This window comes from Lissotriton vulgaris, chromosome 5 (genome assembly GCF_964263255.1).
Source record: "Lissotriton vulgaris chromosome 5, aLisVul1.2, whole genome shotgun sequence".
In the NCBI taxonomy this organism is placed as follows: Eukaryota; Metazoa; Chordata; class Amphibia; order Caudata; family Salamandridae; genus Lissotriton; species Lissotriton vulgaris.
The window spans coordinates 45,185,213-45,212,177 of NC_141693.1; the positions used below are offsets into that span (position 1 = coordinate 45,185,213).

Genomic DNA, 26,965 nt, shown 5'->3' on the forward strand with positions numbered 1-26,965 from the left:
TGAAGTGATTCACGGATGCACTTAAATGGAAAGAGTCACGTGGTGTGAAGCGTCCTATGGACGGTATCATATCAAAAAGATTGCGAGATTCACATTAACCCGATACTTGGTATGTGATCACTGAAACGCTGAAGAACTATTATGTGTTTAACTTCAACGAATGAATCGACCAATGAGTAAAACCCGTCGCAATAGAATATCTCTCAACAACAGTTCGGTTATCAGAAAAAATCGTAATGTCAAATCAAACGCGATAAAAATTATACGGTGCCAAGGCTACCATATCGTCTAAAAAATCCTAGCAAGGAACATGATATGAAAGGGAATCATATCAAATATTGTGTTAATGAATCTGTTCAATATGGCAAGCAAGTGCCATAGCGAAACAGAAGCCAAACTAAACATTATGGTGTGAAGCATTTTCTTCCCTGATATTCTGCGAATCTATCCACAGTTTTATCTGCAGTTTTATCTGAATTACATGCAATGCTGTTTCTGAAAAATGGACTAAACCTGGTTTAGAGTCCCATAATGCAACTGAGTCTTTTTAGGTAAGCGTAATTGTTGGATATATATATATCTACTATGGGTATGGTTTAGACGATGTTTTTAACAAGAGCAACTAATAGCATGGCTCTGTATTTAATCTGGTTCGGTTAAAAGTGGAACTTCAAGATGAACTGATCATTAAATCTTCTTTTAGAATGTTCAATGATTTCCTTTTAGCCTGACTCGTTTTTCATTTATTCAGTGATTCCGTCTACAGGCTTATTCGAACTATATACGAGGCGATCCTCAGAAAGTGAATCAGATCATCAAAGTCTCATATTATAAGAGATTCGTGTGTCATTCTTAGAAAATCGCAATTATGGAATAAATTTACCGGAGAGCGTTCACACTAGCCATCCTTATCATCATCTTTAAAAACATATGTGATTATTATACCAGTCTGATACGGTTGATATGCTTTGTTATGCCTGTCAATGAAATCGGTTTAGTGAACTATAATTGCTTATCTTATATATATCTCCCACCCCCCCTCCCCTCCTTTTATCTACCCACAGTCAGAAAAATACTTTTTGCAACAATTATACCTTTGTTTGAAGTATCGCCAATTACAGAAAGACTAAAAGCGACCAGCTATTAGTAAGTGATGGTTTGTTAATATTCTCTAAACTATCCTGTAGATTCTAGTCAAGAAACACTAAAGACTTTGATGTACCTCCTTTTCTCATCATGAAATGTTACTATTTTCTCCTTTTTCAAAGCACTCAATATACATGAGTTAAATGAAATTACAACTGCTCATATATTATTTAGGTTTGTAACTTGTTTAGCAATTTACATATTGCTAAAACATGTAGGGAGGGTTTTGTTGCATGAGGAATCCTTTTTGTACTTTTTAAATACAACGGCGGTTCATTTGTTAATATACGAGAGACGTGTATCGCTACTGTTGATAAAAATGTATATAAATGCATTCTCTAAGTTCCGCATTTGTGTCTTACAGATATAGATTGTGGCTCCTGAAGAAGGCGTTTTTTCAACACGCCGAAACGCGCGTCAAAAGTATTAATTTGCCACTTTTTTCGTCAATTTTTTAACGATTGTGTAGAATATTAATGATTATGTTTTTTATGTAATAATTTTTTACGTAATGTTGATATATGTTTTATAATGTTATATAATGTTTTTTCATTTAACATTTATGTATTGTTAGATCTGTTTTTATACTTGAAAAACTATTAAAAGTGACATGCAACCTTTTTTAATAACTTGTTAGAATTCCTTCTTGCAACTACCCCCATTATTATGTTATGATTTTATGTACACATTTTTTTTTCCCATGACCACTGGAGCCTGCTCTTCTGCTCTGTTCATGCACCCGCCTGCATGAAGGAGCAGGGTGTGCGCTCATTCATCCCAGTCTAATGCATGCCAGGTAAACACATTGGGTGGATATTCCTGTTTAATGTCGGCTGTGGCAACGGATTATTCTCACATCAATGACTTGTGTACATTTATTTTCCGAACGCACGTTTGCCTAATGGCATCGTGAAGCTCAGAAGAGTGGTAGTGAAGATAAAACAAAATAGCGTGTCTCTTAAACTGAGATGTAGTGATCGATCGGTATTGTTTTTAAATCAGTTTTAATAGGTAAAGCTGATCCCTTGCACGTGGGAGGTGAAGACAATGAGCAGCGCACCATTGGCCTGTATTTCCAAGTGTCTTCGGTAGTGTGCCATTGTCTTAAACCACCTTTGCTTTATTAAGTCCATGTTTAGCATAAACAATATTTATTTGCCTGTCATGATGGTGCCCGCCGAGGACATGATGGTGATTATTCCTGGACTAATGTGGATATATTTGGCATCAGAAACTTTCTCTAGGGTTTCCCTGCAGAATGCTTCTTCTTGCCATATTCTCGGCATCCCTGGCGGAATGCTACCACCCCGTGAGAGTACCATTGAGTTGGGTAACAGCAAACATCTGTTCTTCAGCGCCAGGATACCCTTTGGGTGAACGTGCGCTTTACAAATACACATGTCATGTTATGTTGTGTGTTTCTCACTCCCCTATGGGATACCAGTGGGTACTGAAGGGTTGGACTGTAGCAGACCACGCCCCCACCTCATTCACCGGACACTGGTCACATTACCAGACATCACCAAAGTGACCCAGAAAAGAACATTTTGTTTGCCAGGTTTAGGGTGCGTAATTCATCCCTCGGGTGGTGGTTCCGGGTCCTATAAAGAATTCCTAGCAGGTGCAATGAAACTTCATAACAATTCCACCACAATTAACTGAATTAAATTACTTTAAGATGCACACCAAACACGTATTTTTCCTTTTAAGTGTAACAGAGAGAACCACCCATTATCCCCAGGTCCCTTATGTCCTCGTCCCATTTCTTAGCATAGTGGAGATAACCATCTCCCGAGAGAAAAAAAGAGCAGAGGCATGCTGGGACCCTAATACTGCCCCTCCCACCGGGTGTACATAAGCAGTACTAACCCAGCATCCCGTCTGTTCTTTTTTAGGTCGAGCTAGAGAAAAGCAATGCGAAGCATTGCGTCCAGCTCGACGACTTATGTTGCCTGTCTCCTGGGAATCTGAGACAGGGGTCGGGCACGCGCGGCGATTGGTTTCTGTGGACGCGCACGTCCAGGCCGGCGCCGTGCACATCCCCTGCCTCAGATTCCCTGAAGTGCGCAAACACACACACACAGCCACACTCACACATGCACACACACACACACGCAACAGCCACACAGACACACACACGCGCGCACACACAGACACACATACAGATACACTTGCGCGCACACATCCCCCCCCTCACACCCCACTTTCCATGCCTAAGCGCACTAGCGGGCCCCACTCACCGGGCTTCCTTGCGATGCCGAAACACACCCCGCTTCTCCACTTTACCCAGGCCCCCTCCTGGGACCCGGGACTTCTCTGCATTTCCACCGGTACCGCAGGGCTCTCTCTTCCTCATGGGAGCCCCACATCAACGCGCAACACCGGCCTCTTCCGGCCGCGTCACAGGCTCCGCCCATGTCACGGGCAAGGATGCCTGACTTCCTAGTTTGGTATTGGCTGCTAAACATGATCATTTCTACCTGGAGTTTAGAAAGGTTATTCCATTATTTCCGGTGTCGTCATTTGCATGTGACGTCATCGCGCATTGCTCGAGCTAACAAGAGCTAACGATCTGGACGTTATTGCAATCACTTTAGTTTTCACGCTGTAGTGACGTGGTTCTCTGCAGTGACGCGGCTCTCTGCAGTGACAAAATGAAAGTCGCCTTGATTATCTGTAATCAGTGATGCCGAAGTGTGCGACTGAAGCGTACGGGGTGGGGTTGTAGGCAATGGCGCATGCGTGCAACGTGCTCCTCAGGCGCCGGCCGTCCATGCTGGGGAGAGAAGTTACCTATCTCTAGGGGCACGCGCTGGTCGGAGGGTACCTGAGCGTGGCACGCGGCCCTCCCCGCAGCCATGGCGCGGCACCGGAATGTGCGCGGCTACAACTACGACGAGGGTTAGCAGGACAGAGATCTAGCTGTGGTATGGGCAGCTTAGAAAGGGCACGAGAACAGCAACAGGGCCGTTTTAATTCCACCAGCTGTCTCAGAGTCAGAAAGCAGGGCAAGTGCAGGTCATGACATCCCCCTATATGACGTTCATCTTTTTCTGTTCTGATGGTACAGCAGTGGAGGGTTTGTGTCTAGTGGGACCTGCGCCAGCTTGCAGGAGCTGATTGCACATCTCCCCCCCCCCTCCCCCCCCAGTGCCGCGTGGGCAACTTCAGAATGTTACACATGCAGGAAGGGACTCTCTTACTAGATTTTGTTAGTATGTCGGGCTGCATCCTCATGAGTTGGGCATACTTTACTTCTTCAGGCACTTCAGCTCGCATTAATAAGTTGCCTGTGCACCCAGGTATGGACACATCTTGTAAACTAGTGCACTGCTCTTCCTCGTTCGCCCTTATACAGACTCCTTAAACTGGGTTTATACTGCAGTTGATATCAACACCGCATACTACGCGTATGCCAGGTCTGAACCCGGACTGAGATCGCTTACTAACTTGAAACTGGAAGTTTGACCAGCATTTGTTTACAAATCCAGTCAGGTGCCTGATAACGACGCGCAGTACAATAACGTAGGCACATGCGCAAAAACAATACACTGTATAAAGAAATCCGAGAATTTGCCACTGATTAAATTACCATTTGCTCCTAATGGATAGTGCTAAAACCTGAAATGTGATTATTGTACGTGTTTATGAAAAGTTGAAAGCAGACTGAAAATAAAACACAACACACTTTGTGAACATCAGTAGTTAATGCAGTAGCCTGGATGTTGCTCACTTTGATGTTGAGGTGGCTGAAGAGCAGATATCTGTAAGCTTCCTTGACTTGCTCTACTCATTAGGCTGATGTGGCTGCCCAGCTGTTTCTCTGTAGTCTAAGGGCCCATCACTTCACGTGTATATATGCCATGACCTGGACCATTTCCCTAGAACTCCATATTGTAACTTCACTGTGGTGACCTGACAAGTAGAGGACAGGACACTAGGACCCTGTGGGTCATGAGGGAGGTGACCAGGTCACCGGACACCACATCCGGTCAGGGGACAGGAAGAAGACAGATCTGACTAGGGTGACAACGAGGACGGACGTGTGTACAGCCGGCTGCATACCAAAAGCAATAAAGATACGTGAGTGCACCAACCTGTGTCCTGTGGGTCATTGTACTGTGTGGTGCCCACTGCGTGGACACGACATTCACTGTTGTATATCACCAGTATGAGATGTCTGTAAATGAAAGTGCCTCAGTGTAATGGGAGGTGCCATTTAACATCTTTGGTTCTCTGCTTGTTTCGGACATTGGAATAATGTTTTTTTTTTTGCCTGCTAATACTGAAGGATGGAGGTTTGAGTAAAGCAAAATTCAGGAGCATTCAGGGTGGTGTGGCCGCATGTGTATGTTAAAGTCATGTTTAATTTTTAATACATCCGCTGTGTTGTGGAAAAGTTTTTGTTCTTCTGAAATTGTTTTTTGCTTATTGTTACTTTCCATCGGAGCTTACTTTCCATTAGAGCTTGAGCGTGGGCCAAAGTAGCATACTCACACTGACGTTGCCAGAGGCAACTATGTATTATAGCTGGTGATATATGGTGCAAAAGTAGGAGTGGTGGGTGGACCCAGAGTTAAGCAAAGATCTGGGAAATTCTTGAATATCTTGCTTCAGATCAGCTGGTGGATTTGGGGGTGAAAGGTGGTGACAAAGATACTTATGTTATCAGCATTTATATCAGAGCGTAGAAGGTACTAAATTTCTTTCTTGATCTGGATATTCACTTCATATGTTCTCGATTTACCGTCCATCATTTCTTTATCATAGCGATCGCACGAGCAGCAGTGAATCTTTCAACAAACTAATCAAAGCCTCGGTGAAAAGAAGTGTTCCGGTTTCAATGTGAAACATACTGGCAACCAGCTGCTTTCAGTTTGCCAAGAAGTCACCATTCCGGTCCCTAGTCGATGTGATTCAGGTGGGCAGTAAGCTAAGGACAACAAGCATTTGCAATGCAATAGGTCTCGCGTTTACGAGAGTTTGAGCTAATGGGATTGTATTTATGTGTTGGTTTTTACAAACCGATAAATAAAAGGCATTGTCATTACAACGGCATTAGCTCAAACTCTCGCAAATGCGAGACCTATTGCATTGCAAATGCTTGTTTCTGTCAGTCGACAGAATGGACGTGGTGTGCTGTTCTGCTGCTCCTGCTGGGCTGGAGTGATGTTCCTTTCTTCCTCCCCCCGCCCGGCTGCCTGGCTGTGTGGGCGGGGGTTTTCCTGGTCTGTCCCCTGGCCTGCCAGGCTTGCTGGGGGTCATGACGTTATTGGCCGGCGTGCTGCTTGACCTGCGGGCCCTTTGCGGCTGGTGCTGCTCCTTGGAAATTGTTTCCCGGTCTGGGGCTCGTCTCCTGTTGCGGGGTGTGTTGGGAGTCGTGCCGCCTCTCCTGTGTGCAGTGCTTTCCCACTGTTGGGTGGGGGACTTGCTGCTGGTGGTGTCCGGCCCCTGCCCCTGGTAAGCCCCGCATAGTGGTTTTGTACTCTATCGCTCTCCCTTGGCTGACAGAGTTCCTCCTTGAGCTGCACTATTGTGGTGTTCGGCGGTGTCATGAGTTCGTCCACCTGCAGGACCGACTCTGTCTTCCTCCGTTGGACGCGTCATGGATCTGTGCTTTGACTTCCTGTCTGTTTTCTTTTTTAGGTTGGCCTTCTGACATTTCATGGATGGGCTGCGGCGGCTCCTTGCGATGCCGGGGTTTGAACCCGGGACCTCATGCTTTCCAGGCATGCGCTCTTCCACTGAGCTACATCCCATCCGGAGCGCTCACAATTTCGTGGTTTGGCGAGAAGCCGGCATTCGCCACTCTCAGTGTGGAAGTTTGCTCTGCAGAGGCGCGTCTCCAGTTCCAACAGCGCGTCGTGGAGTGAAGTTTCAGAGACCCTTGCATCCATGACGGAGGCTGGTATCGCGAAGGGGGTTACGTCACGTGGCTCTAGCAATACCCACACTGGTACGATTATCTGGCCAGTTATTTACATGAATGCCCTCGGTGCCGGCTCCTACGGTGCTGTGTTGACGGCCTGCCGGGCCCCGGGGGAAGCACAGTCGCAGACTAGTCTTCCCCTGGGGTCTTTCGTGCAGGGGATAGGACAGGCAGGGGAAGGGGAGAAGTTAGGTGGGGGGGTATGTAAGGCACAGGGTAGGAAGAGGATTTCCTCTTCCTGTTGCCTGGCGCCATCGAGAGGGTTGGGAAACGGGAGCTTAGCGTAGTGGTAGAATAATTTTGAGGAGTAGTCAGTTAGTTTGGGCCTGGGTTAGTGTTGTGGCGTCGAGGGCTGTTTGCCGCCAGTCGAGTTGCTGATACGCCTGAAGCGTGCTATTTGGCGGCATGTCGGGCGTCTCTTCCGAGGAGGTCCGGGCGGCCCTGTTGTTGCTGGCCCACGCGGGCAGGGAGGACCTTTTACAGCCAGGTGTATTGGGGCAAGCGTGGGTGGGGGCCACGAGGGCCACGCGCGCGGCCGGGTGACTGAGCGGAGGGGGGCGGAGAGCCCAGGGACTCACCGAGGGGCGGGAAGCGCAAGAGCCTGCCCCCACGAGTCTTCCCTCCGCTCCAGTTCCTGCCTGGGGCTTCTGGGGCGGTGTCAATGGGCGCGGAGCCTCGGATGATGCTGCTTCAAGACGCTCCTGGGCCGGAGGGCACGTTGGAAGGGATGAGGCCGGGGGCACGGTCTGCTGCCTTGGTCCAAGACATCCCTGGGGCAGGGGGGGCAGATCTGGCCATTGGGGAGGGGGAGCAAGTTGTAGACCTGTCGGTAGGGCAGGGCAGGATGGAGGGAGGGACCTGAGATAGGGGGCCTGGGGCAAGGGGAGGATGCCCCTATTAATTTGTCCACCGGCTCCAGGGCGCCCACCCCTGCGGGGCGGGAGGAGGCGGGGAGGCCCGCAGGTCTGGGGGAACTGGCTGTTTCTGTGCCGCAGAGTGCTGGGGGGGGAACCCCGGCGCACGGGGGTTTCTTGCCAGTTGGGGGGGATTTTACGGGCTTCTGCATGCCCCCGCCTCCATAGATATGGGGTGCGATGTCATGGGAGGACAGGGCCAGGGAACAGCGGATCCTGGAGCAGATTCAGGAGGTCAAGTGGTCAGAGCAGACCATGGCTAGAGTGGGCGCAGTGTGGGGGACTGAATTGGAGGGGCCGCCTACCCCGACCTCTGAGGAGGAATGGGCGGCGGACCTAGAGGAGGCGCAGAAGCGAGTGAGGGCCAAGAAGGTGGTGGATGAGTGTCCTGGGAGCATGATGGCAGGGGTAGGGACGGCCAGGACGGCTTTGAGACCCGATGGTGCTGGGGCCCGCTCAGGCTGGAGCGACCGGAGGGGCGGGAGGGGATCCAAGCCGGCGGCTGTCGGAAGAGCCCGGGGGTGCCTAGCAGGGAGCAAGACGGCCTGAGACGCAGGCCTGAAGCAGTAGGGCTGTCTGCGGCGGCTGTCCCTCCACCGAGGGCTCGGGCACCAGCGGCGCGGGGGTCGAATGTGTCACGTGTGACGGTTGGTGTGCAGAAAGGTGTGAAGAGAGCGGTGAGGGATGTGTCGAATGTGCCTGTGGAAGTGGAGTCGGTGCTGGAACAGGACTATGACAACGAGAGTGAGGAGCTTGAGGAGGGGGAGGTGCGGGATGACTCAGCCGGCCCACGGGGCGTGGTGGACAACAGCGAATTTGGTGTTTTGCAGGCCCCGACGACGACAGCAGGCAAGAACAAGGCGGTGGCGGCGCAGACCTCGACCACCAGAGTACGGCCCCGGGAGCGGCTCCCCACGTTCACAGGTGAGGGATCCTGGTGGGTGGCTTGGGATGACGACTCAAAAGGGGTAGGAAGAGGACTGGTAGGTCGGTGGGTGTGGGGAACGGGTCAATACGGGAGCCAGAGACGCCAACGGGCAGTCCACCTGGGGAGGGGAAGAAGGTGGATGGTAAGTCGGTGGCTGCGGCCGAGGTGCAGACTGACAAAGGGGACGGTAAGGAGGAGAAAGGGGTGAAGCCGCCAAAGAAACTCCCCTATATGGGTTTGGCGATGCCCTTGGGGTCGCATCTTTCTGAAAAGGTCAAGGCACAGATCTGGAAGCACGAATTTGTGGATGTGTTTAGGTTGCTACACAGGGAGGTTCAGGCCAAGGAGGGCTTGAAGGAGGAGGAGTGGGAGCTGACGAGGCGGCCCAGGGTACCGGTGACAATGGAGAACTGGACTTCGGCATTTTTGATTTTTGCCAGTATTTATTGTGAGAGGTATTTGGACTGGGCTATCGCGCTTTTTAAGTACATGGAAATCATTCGCAAGGCCCAGATGCAGTTTGGGGGTTTTGCCTGGTTGAGTTATGACGAGGAATTCAGGGCCAGAGTTAGTGTGAATCTGGAGAAGAGTTGGGGGGAGGTAGACCAGGAACTTTGGGTGCAGTGGATGGCGTCCACGCACTCTACTGCATCCACACACACGGCCAGCGGTGTACCAGTAGCGTATCGGTCCTTTCTGCCGCGTCCCGCCCACAGCAGGGCGGGGGGAAGTGCAGTGCCTAATACCTCCATCTCTGGTCAGCCCACCAAACCAGGGGGATATTTGACAGGGGCCTGTTGGAGCTATAACAGGGGGTACTGCTCGAGATACCCCTGTAAGTTTAAACATAAGTGCTCCAAGTGCGGCGGGAAACACGCCCTCACTCAATGCCTTACACTTGTCACCTCCTCAGAGCAATGGCGGAACGCCAAAGAGCGGGGTCACTCTGGACAGAAGGGCGCCTACACCGGTTAGGGTGGAGGCGATGGCCCCGTGGCTCTCGTGTTACCCGGATAAGGAGGCGGCGGCGCGGCTTTTCTGCGGTTTCACGGAGAGCTTTAGCGTAGGGTATCAAGGCCCCAGAGTGCGCCGGTGGGCGGAGAATTTGCGGTCAGCCAAGGAACTGCCAGGTGTGGTAGCCCACAAGTTGTTGAAGGAGGTTGAGGAAGGAAGGGTAGCCGTCCCTTTTACTGATTGGCCTTTGGAAGATCTGATAGTTTCTCCACTGGGGGTGGTGCCGAAGAAGGAGGAGGGGGAGTTTCGGATGATCCACCATCTCTCGTGGCCAGAGGGCCAGTCAGTGAATGACTTTATTGCAGAGGAGGATTCGAGGGTGCTCTATGCTTCTGTAGATGACGCGATCCGTTTGGTGAGGGTGTGCGGGACGGGGGCGGAATTGGCAAAATGTGACATCAAGTCGGCTTTCCGTCTGCTGCCTATACATCCGGCGGATTTCTCTCTCCTGGCATGCAGTTTGAGGGGGCCATCTACGTGGACAAGGTCTTGGCCATGGGGTGCGCCATCTCTTGTGCATTGTTTGAACTTTTTAGTAAGCATGGGCTGAAAATTTGTTCCGCTCGGGGAATTTGCGGATTTTCCGCGATTTCGCGATCCGCAAATCTCGCGAAATTGCGGTAAAATCCGCGAATCAGCGGGGACGAATTTTCAGCCAAGCACTTACAAGTTTCAAGTTTCAAGTTTCAAGTTTGCTTTATTCGCGATAAAACACATAAAAGCATAATACATTATTAAAAAAAGCAATTTTGTTCTGTGTTAAAATACATTTACAAACTCCAATGCTTAAAAAAAGAAAAAGGAACAATATTTACTTAGAATAGTTAAGAAGAAGCGTTTTGGCAACACTATTTTAAAAGTCAAGATTAAAACAATCGAAGTACATATAATTGCAAGATGATTCCAATAGGTGCCAAAATAGCATAATCTAAGCATTCCGATTATCTGAATAGATAAGAACTAGGAAGCATAATTTGATCACAGCAAAAGTTCATTCACAGTAAGTATTTCTGTCTAATGGACCATGACCACCCCAAGAATTTGGCAACCGACACAGAGATAACCGGCAAAGTGCTAGTGCAAATTATTCTTAGAGCCACCTTGCTATCCCTCGTGCCTAGCGATTTACACATCGATCTCAGCCAAACACGTCAGGGGATTGAATAGGCCCTACAAACAAAAAGAAAATGGGCAATGGTCTCAGTTTAATTTTTGCAAGCCGGACAGACGTTAAAATTAGCTTTAGCCCATCTACCTATTAGCGATCTAATTGGGAGCGACCCTACTCTAAGCTGGAAATATAGTTTCTTATCCCCAGGCTTACTAATGACATCCCAGTAGGGCTCTAGACTGGGCGAGACTTTCGCTTCCAGATAGCGACCTTCCATGGAGGAGGGATCAGCATCATTCCAATTCCGGTAAGCTACCATTTCCCAGTTCTTTTCTTTTAAAATGTCTTTGGATGGGAACTGAGCTAGCTCTGGGTTCTGCCACAACTCCTTCATGCCCATTTCCCCCAGTATTTTGCACAATTCCTTTAGCCAGCCTATCTTATGGAATTTATAATTTTTAATTACATCCAAGAAACCCTGGGCGCTAGTTCAGGAGTAACCTAGATTTGGCGGCAATATAAAATAGGTCGTAGTCTGGCCATATCTGATAGGGCTTTCCTGCCTAGTTCATAGCGCAATGGTTTCATGGGTGTACTTTTAGGGAGGCCAATGAGATTTCGCAGAAATTTGTTTTCAGCAAGTGTTAATGAGGCTTGGTTTTCGTAGCCCCAGATTTCAGCACCATAAAGTGCTGAGCTAAGGGCTTTCGCCTCGTACACTTGGAGTGCTGGTTTTATTGGCTTAGTCAAAGATTTTTTATGTTCGACAATTATAGTACCTGCATTTTGACGAAGTTTGAGAGCCGCCATTTCTGTGTGCTTCCCCCATTTTACGCCCTTTGCTACATGAATGCCCAGAATGACAAAGTCCGATACCATTTCCACCTTTTGACCGTCCATGTAAAAATTTCCTTTAAAACTGGGGTGAGGATTAACCCCTTGCATGCGGGGGTAATTCCCCCCGCTGTGCTGGGGGGTGCACACAGCGCCCCCATGCTCATGATGAGCTCAACTCGTCATGAAGCACAGTGCTCAGGTGCTCACGACGAGCTCAGCTCATCATGGCCACACCCGTTCCCATGGAACGTTCAGCACAGCAGAGGAATTATCCCCGCATGTGAGCATTCTACGTCCCATGACGAGCTCAGCTCGTCATGAGCACTGAACAGGTTAAATACCATGAGCTTTGTCTTTGTTACATTGACTTCTAGACCACGGTCAACACAAAAACCCTCAAAGATCTTCAGAGCTCGCTGTAATCCACTAGGGGTTTTGGATATAATGAGGGTGTCATCTGCAAATAGTAAAATCGGAGTTTTCACTCCGGCCAAGGTAGGGGCATCTACAGATCCCAACAGCATACGCTCCACTACTCCATTAATGTACAATGAGAAGAGCGTGGGGGCCATGGCACAGCCTTGGCGTACTCCACGCTCTACTGAAAATTCAGTGGTCACTTGCCCATGCCTCCCCCACTGTATCTTCGCATAATTTGACTCGTGTAGCCTCATCACTAGCGTTAGAATATCCAAAGGCATACCCATTTCCCTTAACACATTCCACATCTGGGACCGAGGGGCTAGGTCAAAAGCTGCTCGTAAATCAATAAAAACAGCATAAAGGCTGCCTTTCCCTAGCTGTACCGTCTTCCAATGAAGTAAAGTGAAACGAAATATCTGGTCTGTGGTGCTAGTTAGCTTGCGGAAGCCTGCTTGAAAAGGAGACAGAATGTTTTCTTCTTCTACCCAGACCATTATTTTCTCTAAAGTAATTTTTCCTATCACCTTTTGTACCGTGTCTTGAGGGCTAATTGGCCTGTAATTCCCAGGCAGTGTTTTGTCACCTTTCTTGTACACAGGGATTATTACGGCCCCTTGCCAAGACTTTGGTACTGGGGATCCTAACGCAACAGCATTGGCCAAGTTCATTATATATCGGCCCCCTCGCGTTTTTTCGTGAAGAAAAACATCCGCAGGGACCCCATCAGGTCCGGGTGCTTTCCCCCTCGAGACTGAATCAAGGGCCACTACTACATCATTATTAATAAAGGGAGGGACTAAGTATATGGTAGTATCTACAGAATCTCTGGTCTTATCCTCAGGGCGGCACGCATATTGGGGACCAAAGTAGTCTATCCAACTACTCTGCGTTACATAGTTTGATGGTGGTTCAGGGTGGCCTCAACTCCCCCATTTAACGATACTCCAAAATAGTCTAGAATCCTTTGCTGTACTGGCGGCTTTAAAGTCTTGCCAGTGCTGTTCGTCCCATTGTTTCTTAGCCCTGTAGATACTAGTCTTATATTCCTGTCTAGCTTCCCTAACAGCCGTCAGATCTCTTCTTTTGATTGCCGTTCCCAGGGATGTTCTTGCAGATCTGCAAGCCTCATTATACCACCCCATTCTTTTTGGACGTATATTATTACCTATGGGTTTAGATGCTACCCTGTAAAAATGCCCCTTTATAGTTTCAAAAAAGTTACCATGAAAAATAGTAATTTCTTTAAGATATTTTACATTCTCATTTCCTAACATCATTATGGTTCCCATAGCAGAAATGGTTGTATCTAGTTCATCACTGATACTCTCTAACACCTCACTCTTCATCGCGATTTGGGCCCACCTCACCCGCCTCATATCATTTGTTGGGACAATCTCAGCTAGGGCCTCCTCGTTATTAATTAGCCCCTCTGGATCCCTACCCCATAGGAAGTGAGTGATACATAGGGGGTTATGATCGCTCTCTTGCCTACCGACTACCTTCATGTCCTTGATCAGATGCCAGATTGCTGTGTTGCAGATAGCATAATCAATCCTACTTTGCGAGCGACCGTTGTCAAAAGTGTTTTCACCTTCACCGTCACTCGCTGTTCTTCCATTTAATGCTCTAAGCCCTCTTTGCTACATATTGCATTAATCTGGATTATGCTAGCTGTCCATCTGTTTATAGGTTTTAAGTCCAATTTAGCGATCCCCCACTGAGAATCCTCTTCTTCCCCTGAATACCAGTCACCTACTGTAAGAGGCTCAAACGTCATATTCAGATCTCCTGCGATTATTATATTGTTCTCACATGGCTGTGAGCCAATCAGGTGGTCTAGGGCTACCAGAACCTGAGATTTCCCACCACCTGGCCCTCTCACGTACAAATTATAAATATCTCAAATATCCCCTTTTCCCATGTTTAACCTGATCAGCTGGATATCACTGTTGCCAGTTGGGAGCTCTATCACTCTATCAAAGAGTGCTTGTCGTGCCCAGATAGTTAGCCCCCCTTTCGGCCGGCCCTTGAGACCCTTGAGTGCCGGAACAGAAAAGTTAAAAAAAAACAGGAGGAACAGGGGCTCGCAGGCCCAGGTCTCTTGAAAAATACAAACATCAAAGCCGTTTATAAAAGAAACCCATTCAGGTGAATGCAATCTAGAGCCCAATCCAGCTATATTGCAGGATACTATCCTACCCCCAGCCCTACTAGCTTCGCACAACAGCACTGGGGTGATTGAAGCATGAGTACTCAAACCATTTACACTTGGGGATTCCAGTCCCCTCAATGCCTCTGGAGGAGATTCACCCGATACTACCCCAACACTAACACTGGGTACATCATCATTTACTGGGCAAACTCCTGTCAGACCCATATAATCAGTCCCCTCGGCCATACTACATATTAGTTGCTGGTCACTATCTCTAGGCCCCTGGTACTCAATGAATATTTCGCCTGTCCCATTACTTGATGGTCAGTCTATGCAGTCGAGCCTAGAGTTGTTATACCTCTGCCTATAGTTGTTATACCTCTGCCTATTTTCACTTGTGGACATGGCAGAGATAAGCGAGAATAGGAAAGGGGGCATCTTCCTCAGCTGTATACCCGAGTGAATGGGGGGGCTAGATCTAAGTTCTAGCTGGAATAGATTCTCTGCTAGGTCTTCAGAGATCAAAGTTAGTTCAATGGCATCGTGTGTAGCCACAGGGTGGCTCATTCTCCTTGCTTTAACTATATCGTCCCTTATGACCGATCTACACCCTCTAACGTACCGTAGCCAATCAATGGCTTTGTTCGTCAGAGAGTCTGCCCCTTCCCTGGGGCAATCAGTCCTCCTTTCGTGCTTAGGGACGTTAGTCATAAATATTATATTTGTAGCAAAATTACCCTTAGTATGTGCCTGACTCCTGCTGGACTCTAAGGTAAAGTTGAATGGTCCTTTATTTTGATTTTTAGGGATGCTATTGTGCTGTGCCCCTTCCATCCATCTTGTCTCCTTTATTTGAGAAGGCTCTAGCGATCCCCTACCCCAATTAGGGCCCCCCTGCATCCTCTGCTCGCTAGCGCTAGGCTGATTTACTTTCTTATTTTACCTCATGGAGCATTGAGCCCTATTACTGGTGGTTGTGGGGATATTTGCAGAACTGTTTGCACTCCCTTCTACAAAACAAGTCAGGGATGTTTTACTGATTGTAGAGTCACTTTTCCCTACTAGTGGGAGACTACCTTGGGTGGATTTATTTGTATAAGCTGTAGCTTTCTTTTGAGGAACCCCCAATTGGGACCGTGGGTCACCCGGGTTTGATTTTATAGCTGAAGTTAAATTAATAATTAGTTTTTTCATAGCCTCAATCTCATCCCTAAGTAGAGAGACTAGGTTAACTAAATCACTAATATTTTCTGGGTTATGTCAGGGGCTTATGGAATCACGAACATCTCTTTTACATGTGGATAGGGGGATATTATTTTCACGATTATGGTTAAAAATTTTATCCTCATGCTGCATCTCTGCTAATACCGTGAATCTGTTAGAACATAGAATAGGGTCATTATCGATTACAGTTGAAGCCGGGAGTTTTCCAACACTTTCATCACTTGGAAGACCAATCTTCCTCTCCTCCCCCGAACAACCTTTTTGCCCTTGTTGTAAAGATCTAATCGCCAGTGGTTTAGCCTGGGATCGAAACATTTCAGGGATTGTAATAGATGGGCCTTCTGTCTCTTGCGTGACAGACTTCAGGCCCCCAGCCACCATAACGGGACCAGACACCTCAGAGGTCCCCAAGTCATCAGACAAAATTTCCTGACAATCATCAACAATTGAGTCAATTCTGTCCGTATTGACTGTCTTTTTTCCCGCCTGTAGCCGCCCTCCCCGCTTCCCGCCTCCACCGCTGACCCCGCCCCTTTTTTCCTTCTGTTCCCTCCCCGCTCCCGCCTCCCAGCTGCTCCGCCCACCCGCGCACTTGGCCTTATATGGCGACCGTGCGACGCAGGTGAGTGTGTCCTAGCTTTAGAACACCCCCGCGGCGCACGGCCACCAGCTGCTGCGTGTGCCCCCTTCCTTGTGCCTCGCTGCCCGACTGCCGGCTCGTGACCACGCCCCCTCCTTCGAGCGGCGTGGTCCGTGTTCAGCACTCCTCTCCCTGTGCCCCCGGGGCACTGTGCAGACTCGTACTAGTGCTTTTTTGTGTTTATAATTGTTTTCCCGCCGTATTGCCTGTTGACCTGTTTTTTTGTGATCATTGTTGTTGTTCCGCCGTATTGACTGTCTTTTTTCCCGCCTGTAGCCGCCCTCCCCGCTTCCCGCTTCCCGCCTCCACCGCTGACCCGCCCCTTTTTTCCTTCTGTTCCCTCCCCGCTCCCGCCTCCCAGCTGCTCCGCCCACCCGCGCACTTGGCCTTATATGGCGACCGTGCGACGCAGGTGAGTGTGTCCTAGCTTTAGAACACCCCCGCGCCGCACGGCCACTAGCTGCTGCGTGTGCCCCCTTCCTTGTGCCTCGCTGCCCGACTGCCGGCTCGTGACCACGCCCCCTCCTTCGAGCGGCGTGGTCCGTGTTCAGCGCTCCTCTCCCTGTGCCCCCGGGGCACTGTGCAGACTCGTACTAGTGCTCTTTTGTGTTTATAATTGTTTTCCCGCCTTATTGCCTGTTGACCGTTTTTTTTGTGATCATTGTTGTTGTTCCGCCGTATTGACTGTCTTTTTTCCCGCCTGTAGCCGCCCTCCCCGCTCCCCGCTTCCCGCCTCCACCGCTGACCCCGCCCCTTTTTTCCTTCTGTTCCCTCCCCGCTCCCGCCTCCCAGCTGCTCCGCCCACCCGCGCACTTCGCCTTATATGGCGACCGTGCGAACGCGCAGCGGTCACGCCGATTGTGCGCCGAAGGCGCGCCAAAGGTAAGCCCGTCTACGCCCGTCCGCGCCTGGACCACGCCCAGTGCCAGGACCCCTGGCCCACGAGGACCCCGACCGACCCGCCTGACGTACACCGCCGCCACCCTCTCCGCACTCAACACCGGCCGACTCCCAGGATGCCACCAAGCCACACCACGACGCACCCACGGACCCTTCAGCTGCCACGCCTGCAAGTTCACCTGCATCCGGACCTGCCTCGCACCAGCACCCGCCAAGTCGAAAACCAGCGGCACCCACCTCAAGTGCATCCTGCTCAACACCCGCTCCGTCCGCAGACACGCCATCGAACTCTGGAACCTCCTAGACGCCACAGCCCCTGACGTTGCCTTCCTCACGGAGACCTGGATGAACGCCTCTTCAGCTCCCGACATCGCCATCGCCATCCCAGAGGGCTACAAGATCACCCGGAGGGATCGCACCGCCAACCAGATGGGAGGAGGCATCGCCATCGTCCACAGGAACACCATCCGTCTCACGACCAGCACCGACAACACCCTGACCACCGCCGAACACCTGCATTTCCAGATCCACACCGACCCGAACACCACCCTCAGAGGCACCCTGATCTACCGACCCCCGGGACCACGCACACAATTCAGCGAGGACATCGCCGACTTCGTCAGCCCGCATGCCCTCCCCTCCGCTGACTACATCCTCTTGGGGGACCTCAACTTCCACCTGGAGAACAACAACGACCGCAACACCAGCACCCTGCTCGACAACCTCGCCAATCTTGGACTCAAGCAGCTGGTGTCCACCCCCACCCACCTCGCCGGACACACACTCGACGCTGTCTTCTCATCCAGCACAGACATCGACTTCAGCCACGCCACAGAGCTTCAATGGACGGACCACAGCTGCGTCCACTTCACCTTCAAAAGAACGACGACCCACCACCACCAACAACAGGCTGCCCGCAGAAGCTGGAACAAGATCACAGCAGACCAGCTCGCCACCTCCTTGAGCCAGCACCCTCCTGCCAGCTCAGCGAACCCCAACCAGGCCGCCGACAACCTCACGAAGTGGATCAGCAACTGCGCGGACGAGCTCGCCCCGCTGAGGACCCCGCCCAGCAGACCCGGCAGCAAGAAAGCCCCATGGTTCACAGACGAACTCAAGAGCTCCAAGAAGAACTGCCGAGCCCTCGAGAAAGTCTGGAGAAGGGAACCTACACCTTCAAGCTGGCCACCCGGTAGCACCACCAGCTGATCCGCGCCGCCAAGAAAACTGCATTCAAGGACCGGATGGACAACAACGCACACAACTGCAAGGAACTCTTCAACATCGTGAAAGAGCTATCCAACCCCAGCGCAGGAAACAACGACATCACCCCATCGCAAGACCTCTGCAACTCCCTCGCCTCATACTTCCACAACAAGATCGCGGACATACACAACAGCTTCAACAACCAACCAACGCACACCACGACCGAACAACCACCCCCCACCACCACCCTCCACGCCTAGACCCCGATCAGCACCGAAGACACCATCCGCACGATGAACTCCATCCACTCCGGATCGCCGACCGACCCCTGCCCTCACCACGTCTTCAACAAGGCCGACGCTGTCATCGCACCCCACCTACGAGACATCATCAACACATCCTTCGACACCGCCACCTTCCCTGAGAGCTGGAAGCACGCCGAACTCAGCGCTCTACTCAAGAAACCCACAGCGGACCCCACCGAACTCAAGAATTACCGCCCCATCTCGCTCCTCCCGTTTCCAGCCAAAGTCATCGAAAAGACCGTCAACAAGCAGATGGCCGCCTTCCTCGAGACGAATGGATCCCTCGACTCCTCACAGTCTGGCTTCCGAGCCAACCACAGCACCGAGACCGCCCTCATCGCCGCCACCGATGACATCCGAGCCCTGATGGACAACGGAGAAACAGAGGCCCTCATCCTCCTAGACCTCTCCGCGGCATTCGACACTGTCTGCCACCGCACCCTAGTATAGCGCCTCAGCAACATCGGAATCCAGGACAAGGCACTGGAATGGATCATCTCCTTCCTCGACGGAAGAACACAGAGAGTCCGCCTACCACCGTACAAGTCAGAGGCCACCAAAGTCATCTGCGGCGTCCCGCAAGGATCCTCGCTGAGCCCTACTCTCTTCAACGTCTACATGAGCCCCCTCGCGGCCATCGCACGCCAACACAACCTCAACATAATCTCCTACGCCGACGACACCCAGCTGATCCTCTCCCTGACCAACGACCCCGCCGCCGCCAGAGCCAACCTGCACGAAGGGATGAAAGAGGTAGCCGAGTGGATGACGACCAGCCGCCTGAAACTGAACTCAGACAAGACGGAGGTCCTCATCCTGGGCTCTTCACCCTCCGCCTGGGACGACTCCTGGTGGCCTCCCGCCCTGGGCACCGCACCCAAACCGACAGACCATGCACGCAACCTGGGCTTCATCCTGGACTCCTCCCTCTCCATGACCAGGCAAGTCAACAACGTCTCCTCGGCGTGCTTCAACATCCTACGCATGCTACGGAAGATCTTCTGGTGGATCCCCACCGAGACCAGGAAGACCGTCACCCAGGCCCTCGTCACCAGTCTACTGGACTACGGCAACGCCCTCTACGCCGGTACCACCGCCAAGCTCCAGAAGAGACTCCAGCGGATCCAGAACGCCTCAGCCAGACTCATCCTCGACATCCCACGAACCAGCCACATCTCCGGACATCTGAGAGACCTACACTGGCTCCCCGTCAACAAAAGAATCACCTTCCGCCTCCTCACCCACGCACACAAAGCCCTACACGACCAAGGCCCGAGCTACCTCAACAGCCGAATCAACTTCTACGCTCCCAAACGCCACCTCCGATCAGCCAACCACGCCCTCGCCGCCGTCCCCCGCATCCGAAGAGCGACTACAGGAGGAAGGTCCTTCTCCTACCTGGCCGCCAAGACCTGGAACTCCCTCCCGACCGACCTGCGCCTGACCACCTCTCCTTCAGGAAGAAGCTGAAGACCTGGCTGTTCGAGCAGTAGCGGCACCCCCCCCCACCCCCAGCGCCTTGAGACCCTACGGGTATGTAGCGCGCTCTATAAATGTCTTGATTGATTGATTGAGTTCATAGCGGCATGTTTAGGCGCTCCCTTTGCTTTCTTCTTTTTGCTCTGCTTTAGGCGCTTGGCAGCCTTAATAACCCCCCCTCCTTCCATATATTTGCGTTTGCCCATCCCTTGTCCAACCTTTTCACAATCAAATCAACTTGTAAAACCTACACACCAGATTAGATATATAATGGCAATACGCTCTATACTTTTTAAATGGTGTGAGTCCCTCTAGGTACAGTACGATAGGGAAATCAGGTGAAAATGTTGGTGGAGTTGCCCGGCCCGTCCACGGTCGTCCACGGACGGCCACAGACGGCCCGCCCTTTGCCCGGGCTTCGCTCGGCGCGTCCCGTGCCGTGGGAGACGGAAGGTGTTAAATAGTTCCGGTAGGTGTGAGGGAAGTCCTCAGCACAGGTGGTATCACGCACGGACTCCTGGTCAATGGAGTCCCGTGCAGTGTGCTAAGTCGTCCCCACAGCAGAGGAACGCGGCAAGTCCCTTGGCGTTGGGCCCCTCCGGGGGCGGGAGGGAGCTCTGGTCACGGGGAGCTGGGATAAGCAATGCGGGACCCGCGCCAGCGGGTTCCGCGAGAAGTTATCAGGTGCCGGTGGGTGTGAGGGCGGTCCTCAGCATAGGTGGTATCACGCACGGACTCCTGGTCAATGGAGTCCTGTGCAGCGTGCTAATTCGTCCCCACAGCAGAGGAACGCGGCAAATACCTTGGCGTTGGGCCCCTCCGGGGGCGGGAGGCAGCTCTGGTCACGGTGAGCTGGGATCAGCGATGCGGGACCCCTGAAACCACGTAGGCAGACTCCGGGAGATTCGGGAAGCTGGAGTTAAGCACGGGTCACTGGAAAAAGGATCAAAACGCTGCAATTCTTCTTGTTGATATCCGGCGGGGAAACACCATCCACTATTCCTCGTCCACAAAGTGATTGTCAAGCACTTACAGGGTTACAGCAGCAGGTGCAATAGTTGAAGCTAACTTTTTGTAACCTTTTACAAAAGGGTTACAAAAAAATTAACTTCAACTTGGGCACTTGCTGCTGTAAGCCTGTAAGTGCTTCCTGGCGCCTCGTTGCCTACTTGCAACTATTCTCTGACCCTGCTCTGACCCTTGAAGCAGGGTCAGAGAATAGTTACAAGTAGGCAATGAGGTGCCTGTCATGAAAATTAAACCTCAACAGGAAGCACTGACAGATGTAAAAAACAAGCATTTGCAATGCAATAGGCCGCGCATTAGGAAAGTTTGAGCTATTGGTCTTGTAAATGACAATTCTTTTTGTTTGTGTGTTGGTTTTGAAAATAGCTAAATTAATAGCTTTGTCATTTACAATGCATATAGTTATAATTTCGCAAATGTAACACCTATAGCATTTGTAATGCAACATGTTTTGTATTTACGTGACTTAGCTTTATTGATATTACAAATTACAATGGCTTTTAATTTTTTTAAACAATTAATACTTAAATAAAAGTGATTTTAATTTGTAATGACAATAGCTTAAACTTTTGTAAATAACTTTTGTGAAGATTATGTTCAGTGTATTTTATTGTGACAAAAATCCAAGAACAGAAGTGAAATATTAACATCTTTTTGTGACATTTGTAATAAAGTTTGAAACATTGAGAGAACATATTTGAACCAGTTGTTGTTGAATGGTTGTGCAGATTGATGCTGGGGTGGCGCTGAGTGGTGCTGTGGTGGCGCTGAGTAGTGCTGTGGTGATGCTGAGTGGTGCTGTGGTGGTGCTGAGTGATACTGGGATCGTGCTGAGTGATGCTGGGGTGGTGCTGAGTGATGCTGTGGTGGTGCTGAGTGGTGCTGTGGTGGTGCTGAGTGGTGCTGTGGTGGTGCTGAGTGATAATGTGGTGGTGCTGAGTGGTGCTGTGGTGATGCTGAGTGATGCTGTGGTGGTGCTGATTGGTGCTGTGGTGGTGCTGAGTGATGCTGTGGTGGTGCTGAGTGATGCTGTGGTGGTGCTGAGTGGTGCTGTGGTGGTGCTGAGTGGTGCTGTGGTGGTGCTGAGTGATAATGTGGTGGCGCTGAGTGATGCTGTGGTGGCGCTGAGTGGTGCTGTGGTGGTGCTGAGTGGTGCTGTGGTGGTGCTGAGTGATGCTGTGGTGGTGCTGAGTGGTGCTGTAGTGGTGCGGAGTGATGCTGTGGTGGTGCTGAGTGATAATGTGGTGGTGCTGAGTGATGCTGTGGTGGTGCTGAGTGATGCTGTGGTGTTGCTAAGTGGTGCTGTGGTGGTGCTGAGTGATAATGTGGTGGTGCTGAGTGATGCTGTGGTGGTGCTGAGAGATGCTGTGGTGGTGGTGAGTGGTGCTGTAGTGGTGCCTAGTGATACTGTGGTGGTGCTGAGTGATGCTGTGGTGGTGCTGAGTGATGCTGTGGTGGTGGTGACTGGTGCTGTGGTGGTGCTGAGTGATAATGTGGTGGTGCTGAGTGATGCTGTGGTGGCACTGAGTGATGCTGTGGTGGCGCTGAGTGGTGCTGTGGTGGTGCTGAGTGATAATGTGGTGGTGCTGAGTGATGCTGTGGTGGCGCTGAGTGATGCTGTGGTGGTGCTGAGTGGTGCTGTGATGGTGCTGAGTGATAATGTGGTGGTGCTGAGTGGTGCTGTGGTGGTGCTGAGTGATGCTATGGTGGTGCTGAGTGGTGCTGTGGTGGTGCTGATTGGTGCTGTGGTGGTGCTGAGTGATGCTGTGGTGCTGCTGAGTGATGCTGTGGTGGTGCTGAGTGGTGCTGTGTTGGTGCTGAGTGGTGCTGTGGTGGTGCTGAGTGATAATGTGGTGGTGCTGAGTGATGTTGTGGTGGTGCTGAGTGATGCTTTGGTGGCGCTGAGTGGTGCTGTGGTGGTGCTGAGTGGTCCTGTGGTGGTGCTGAGTGATGCTGTGATGCTGTGGTGGTGCTGAGTGGTGCTGTGGTGGTGCTGAGTGATGCTGTGGTGGTGCTGAGTGATGCTGTGGTGGTGCTGAGTGGTGCTGTGGTGGTGCTGAGTTATAATGTGGTGGTGCTGAGTGATGCTGTGGTGGTTCTGAGTGGTGCTGTGGTGGTGCTGAGTGATAATGTGGTGGTGCTGAGTGATAATGTGGTGGTGCTGAGTGATGCTGTGGTGGTGCTGAGTGGTGCTGTGGTGGTGCTGAGTGATGCTGTGGTGGTGCTGAGTGATGCTATGGTGGCACTGAGTGGTGCTGTGGTGTTGCTAAGTGGTGCTGTGGTGGTGCTGAGTGATAATGTGGTGGTGCTGAGTGATGCCGTGGTGGCGCTGAGTAATGCTGTTGTGGCACTGAGTGGTGCTGTGGTGGTGCTGAGTGATAATGTGGTGGTGCTGAGTGATGCTGTGGTGGCACTGAGTGGTGCTGTGGTGGCGCTGAGAGATGCTGTGGTGGCGCTGAGAGATGCTGTGGTGGTGCTGAGAGATGCTGTGGTGGTGGTGAGTGGTGCTGTGGTGGTGCCTTGTGATACTGTGGTGGTGCTGAGTGATGCTGTGGTGGTGCTGAGTGATGCTGTGGTGGTGGTGACTGGTGCTGTGGTGGTGCTGAGTGATAATGTGGTGGTGCTGAGTGATGCTGTGGTGGCGCTGAGTGATGCTGTGGTGGCGCTGAGTGATGCTGTGGTGGTGCTGAGTGATAATGTGGTGGTGCTGAGTGATGCTGTGGTGGTGCTGAGTGATGCTGTGGTGGTGCTGAGTAGTGCTGTGGTGATGCTGAGTGGTGCTGTGGTGGTGCTGAGTGATACTGGGATTGTGCTGAGTGATGCTGGGGTGGTGCTGAGTGATGCTGTGGTGGTGCTGAGTGGTGCTGTGGTGGTGCTGAGTGATAATGTGGTGGTGCTGAGTGGTGCTGTGGTGGTGCTGAGTGATGCTATGGTGGTGCTGAGTGGTGCTGTGGTGGTGCTGATTGGTGCTGTGGTGGTGCTGAGTGATGCTGTGGTGCTGCTGAGTGATGCTGCGGTGGTGCTGAGTAGTGCTGTGTTGGTGCTGAGTGGTGCTGTGGTGGTGCTGAGTGATAATGTGGTGGCGCTGAGTGATGTTGTGGTGGTGCTGAGTGATGCTGTGGTGGCGCTGAGTGGTGCTGTGGTCGTGCTGAGTGGTCCTGTGGTGGTGCTGAGTGATGCTGTGATGCTGTGGTGGTGCTGAGTGGTGCTGTGGTGGTGCTGAGTGATGCTATGGTGGTGCTGAGTGATGCTGTGGTGGTGCTGAGTGGTGCTGTGGTGGTGCTGAGTTATAATGTGGTGGTGCTGAGTGATGCTGTGGTGGTTCTGAGTGATAATGTGGTGGTGCTGAGTGGTGCTGTGGTGGTGCTGAGTGATAATGTGGTGGTGCTGAGTGATAATGTGGTGGTGCTGAGTAATGCTGTGGTGGTGCTGAGTGGTGCTGTGGTGGTGCTGAGTGATGCTGTGGTGGTGCTGAGTGATGCTATGGTGGCACTGAGTGGTGCTGTGGTGGTGCTGATTGGTGCTGTGGTGGTGCTGAGTGATGCTGTGGTGGTGCTGAGTGATGCTGAGGTGGTGGTGACTTGTGCTGTGGTGGTGCTGAGTGATAATTTGGTGGTGCTGAGTGATGCTGTGGTGGCGCTGAGTGATGCTGTGGTGGCGCTGAGTGGTGCTGTGGTGGTGCTGAGTGGTGCTGTGGTGGTGCTGAGTGATGCTGTGGTGGTGCTGAGTAATGCTGTGGTGTTGCTAAGTGGTGCTGTGGTGGTGCTGAGTGATAATGTGGTGGTGCTGAGTGATGCTGTGGTGGCGCTGAGTAATGCTGTTGTGGCACTGAGTGGTGCTGTGGTGGTGCTGAGAGATGCTGTGATGGTGGTGAGTGGTGCTGTGGTGGTACCTAGTGATAATGTGGTGGTGCTGAGTGATGCTGTTGTGGTGCTCAGTGATGCTGTGGTGGCACTGAGTGGTGCTGTGGTGGTGCTGAGTGATGCTGTTGTGGTGCTGAGTGATGCTGTGGTGGTGCTGAGTGATGCTGTGGTGGTGCTGAGTGATGCGGTGGTGGTGCTGAGTAGTGCTGTGGTGGTGCTGAGTGATAATGTGGTGGTGCTGAGTGATAATGTGGTGGTGCTGAGTGATGCTGGGGTAGCGCTGAGTGATGATGTGGTGATGCAGAGAGCAGAAATGCACAAAAAGCAGTCTAATAAAGGGCAGAAGGGCAGAAAAACGAGTCTAACAGAGGGCAGAACGGCAGAAAAACAAGGGAAAAACAAGTCTAACAGAGGGCAGAAGGGCACAAAAAATGAGTCTAACAGGGGGCAGAATGAATCCCGCCTTGCGTGTTTGTCCACGAAGATGCCACCTTTTTGTGCAATACCTCTACTCAACTGGAGTACTTTCTACTGTCTAATCAGTAAGTGCTCCCTCGTTGGCTAAATGTATAGGGGCAGATTTACAGTTATTGTGCGCCGCAGCTCCCCCACCCATGGTGCGCCGCATTTACAATGCGGCGCACCATGTGGCAAAAACGGCACAGATGCATAAAAGCAGCGACGCAGCTCCAGCAATGCTCTGGGGGGCCCTATCTCCCCAATGCTACATCAAGCCTTGCGCCTGCTTCAAGCAGGCGCAGGGTTTTGATGCAGCATTGGCCTAAAAGTGACTGAGGGAAATCTTGTAGATTTCCCTCAGCCACTTTTAGGAGGCGTTCCTGTGCAGGAACGCCATCCCCTGCGCTGGAATGCTTCCTGATGACGCGGGGCTTTACAACGTGACGTTGTTAATACCCAGCACCATGGCGCATCTTTTGTGCTGCCGCTGCGTCACAAAAGGTCTCGGTAGAGGGTGGCAGTGGTGAGCCAGTGGGTGGCAGTGATGAACCAGAGGGTGACAGTGATGAACCAGAGGGTGGCAGGGGTGAACCAGAGGGTGACAGTGCTGAACCAGAGGGTGACAGTGCTGAACCAGAGGGTGGCAGTGCTGAACCAGAGGGTGGCAGGGGTGAACCAGAGGGTGGCAGGGGTGAACCAGAGGGTGGCAGTGATGAGCCAGATGGTGGCAGGGGTTAACCAGAGGGTGGCAGTGGTGAACCAGAGGGTGGCATGGTTGAACCAGAGGGTGGCAGTGGTGAACCGAGGAGTTAGAGTGGTGAACCAGAGGGTGGCAGTGCTGAACCAGAGGGTGACAGTGGTTAACTAGAGGGTGGCAGTGGTGAACCAGAGGTGCTGTGATGAACCAGAGGGTGGCAGTGGTGGTGGCAGCCCACGCCACCCACCTCCGAACCTAAACAGCTCCCTCACAACCTTTTTGCCTGGAACCCAATCACCACTGAAGACACCATCCGCCTGATGAACTCCATTCACCCAGGATCGCCAACCGACCCATGTCCCCACCATATCTTCAACAAAGCAGACTCCATCATCGCACCCCATCTCCGAGACGTCATCAACTGTTCGTTCAACTCCGCCACCTTCCCGGAAAGCTGGAAACATGCCGAACTCAGCGCCCTTCTGAAGAAACCCACAGCAGACCCCTCTGAACTTAAGAACTACCGACCCATCTCACTCCTCCCATTCCCTCTCAAAGTCATTGAAAAAGCCGTCAATAGGCAGCTCGCACCTTCCTTGAATCCAACAATTCCCTCGACCCTTCTCTGTCCGGCTTCCGAGCCAAACACAGCACCGGAACCGCCCTCATCGCAGCTACAGACGATATCCGAACGCTACTGGACAACGGAGAA

General features: G+C 51.5%; 1 non-coding gene across 1 annotated transcript; it reads right to left on the minus strand.

The window, feature by feature from the left end:
• Positions 1 to 6,833: 6,833 nt before the first annotated feature.
• On the minus strand, positions 6,834 to 6,905 carry TRNAS-GGA (transfer RNA serine (anticodon GGA)). The gene has a single exon. It is a non-coding gene; the product is annotated as a tRNA-Ser (tRNA).
• Positions 6,906 to 26,965: the final 20,060 nt, after the last annotated feature.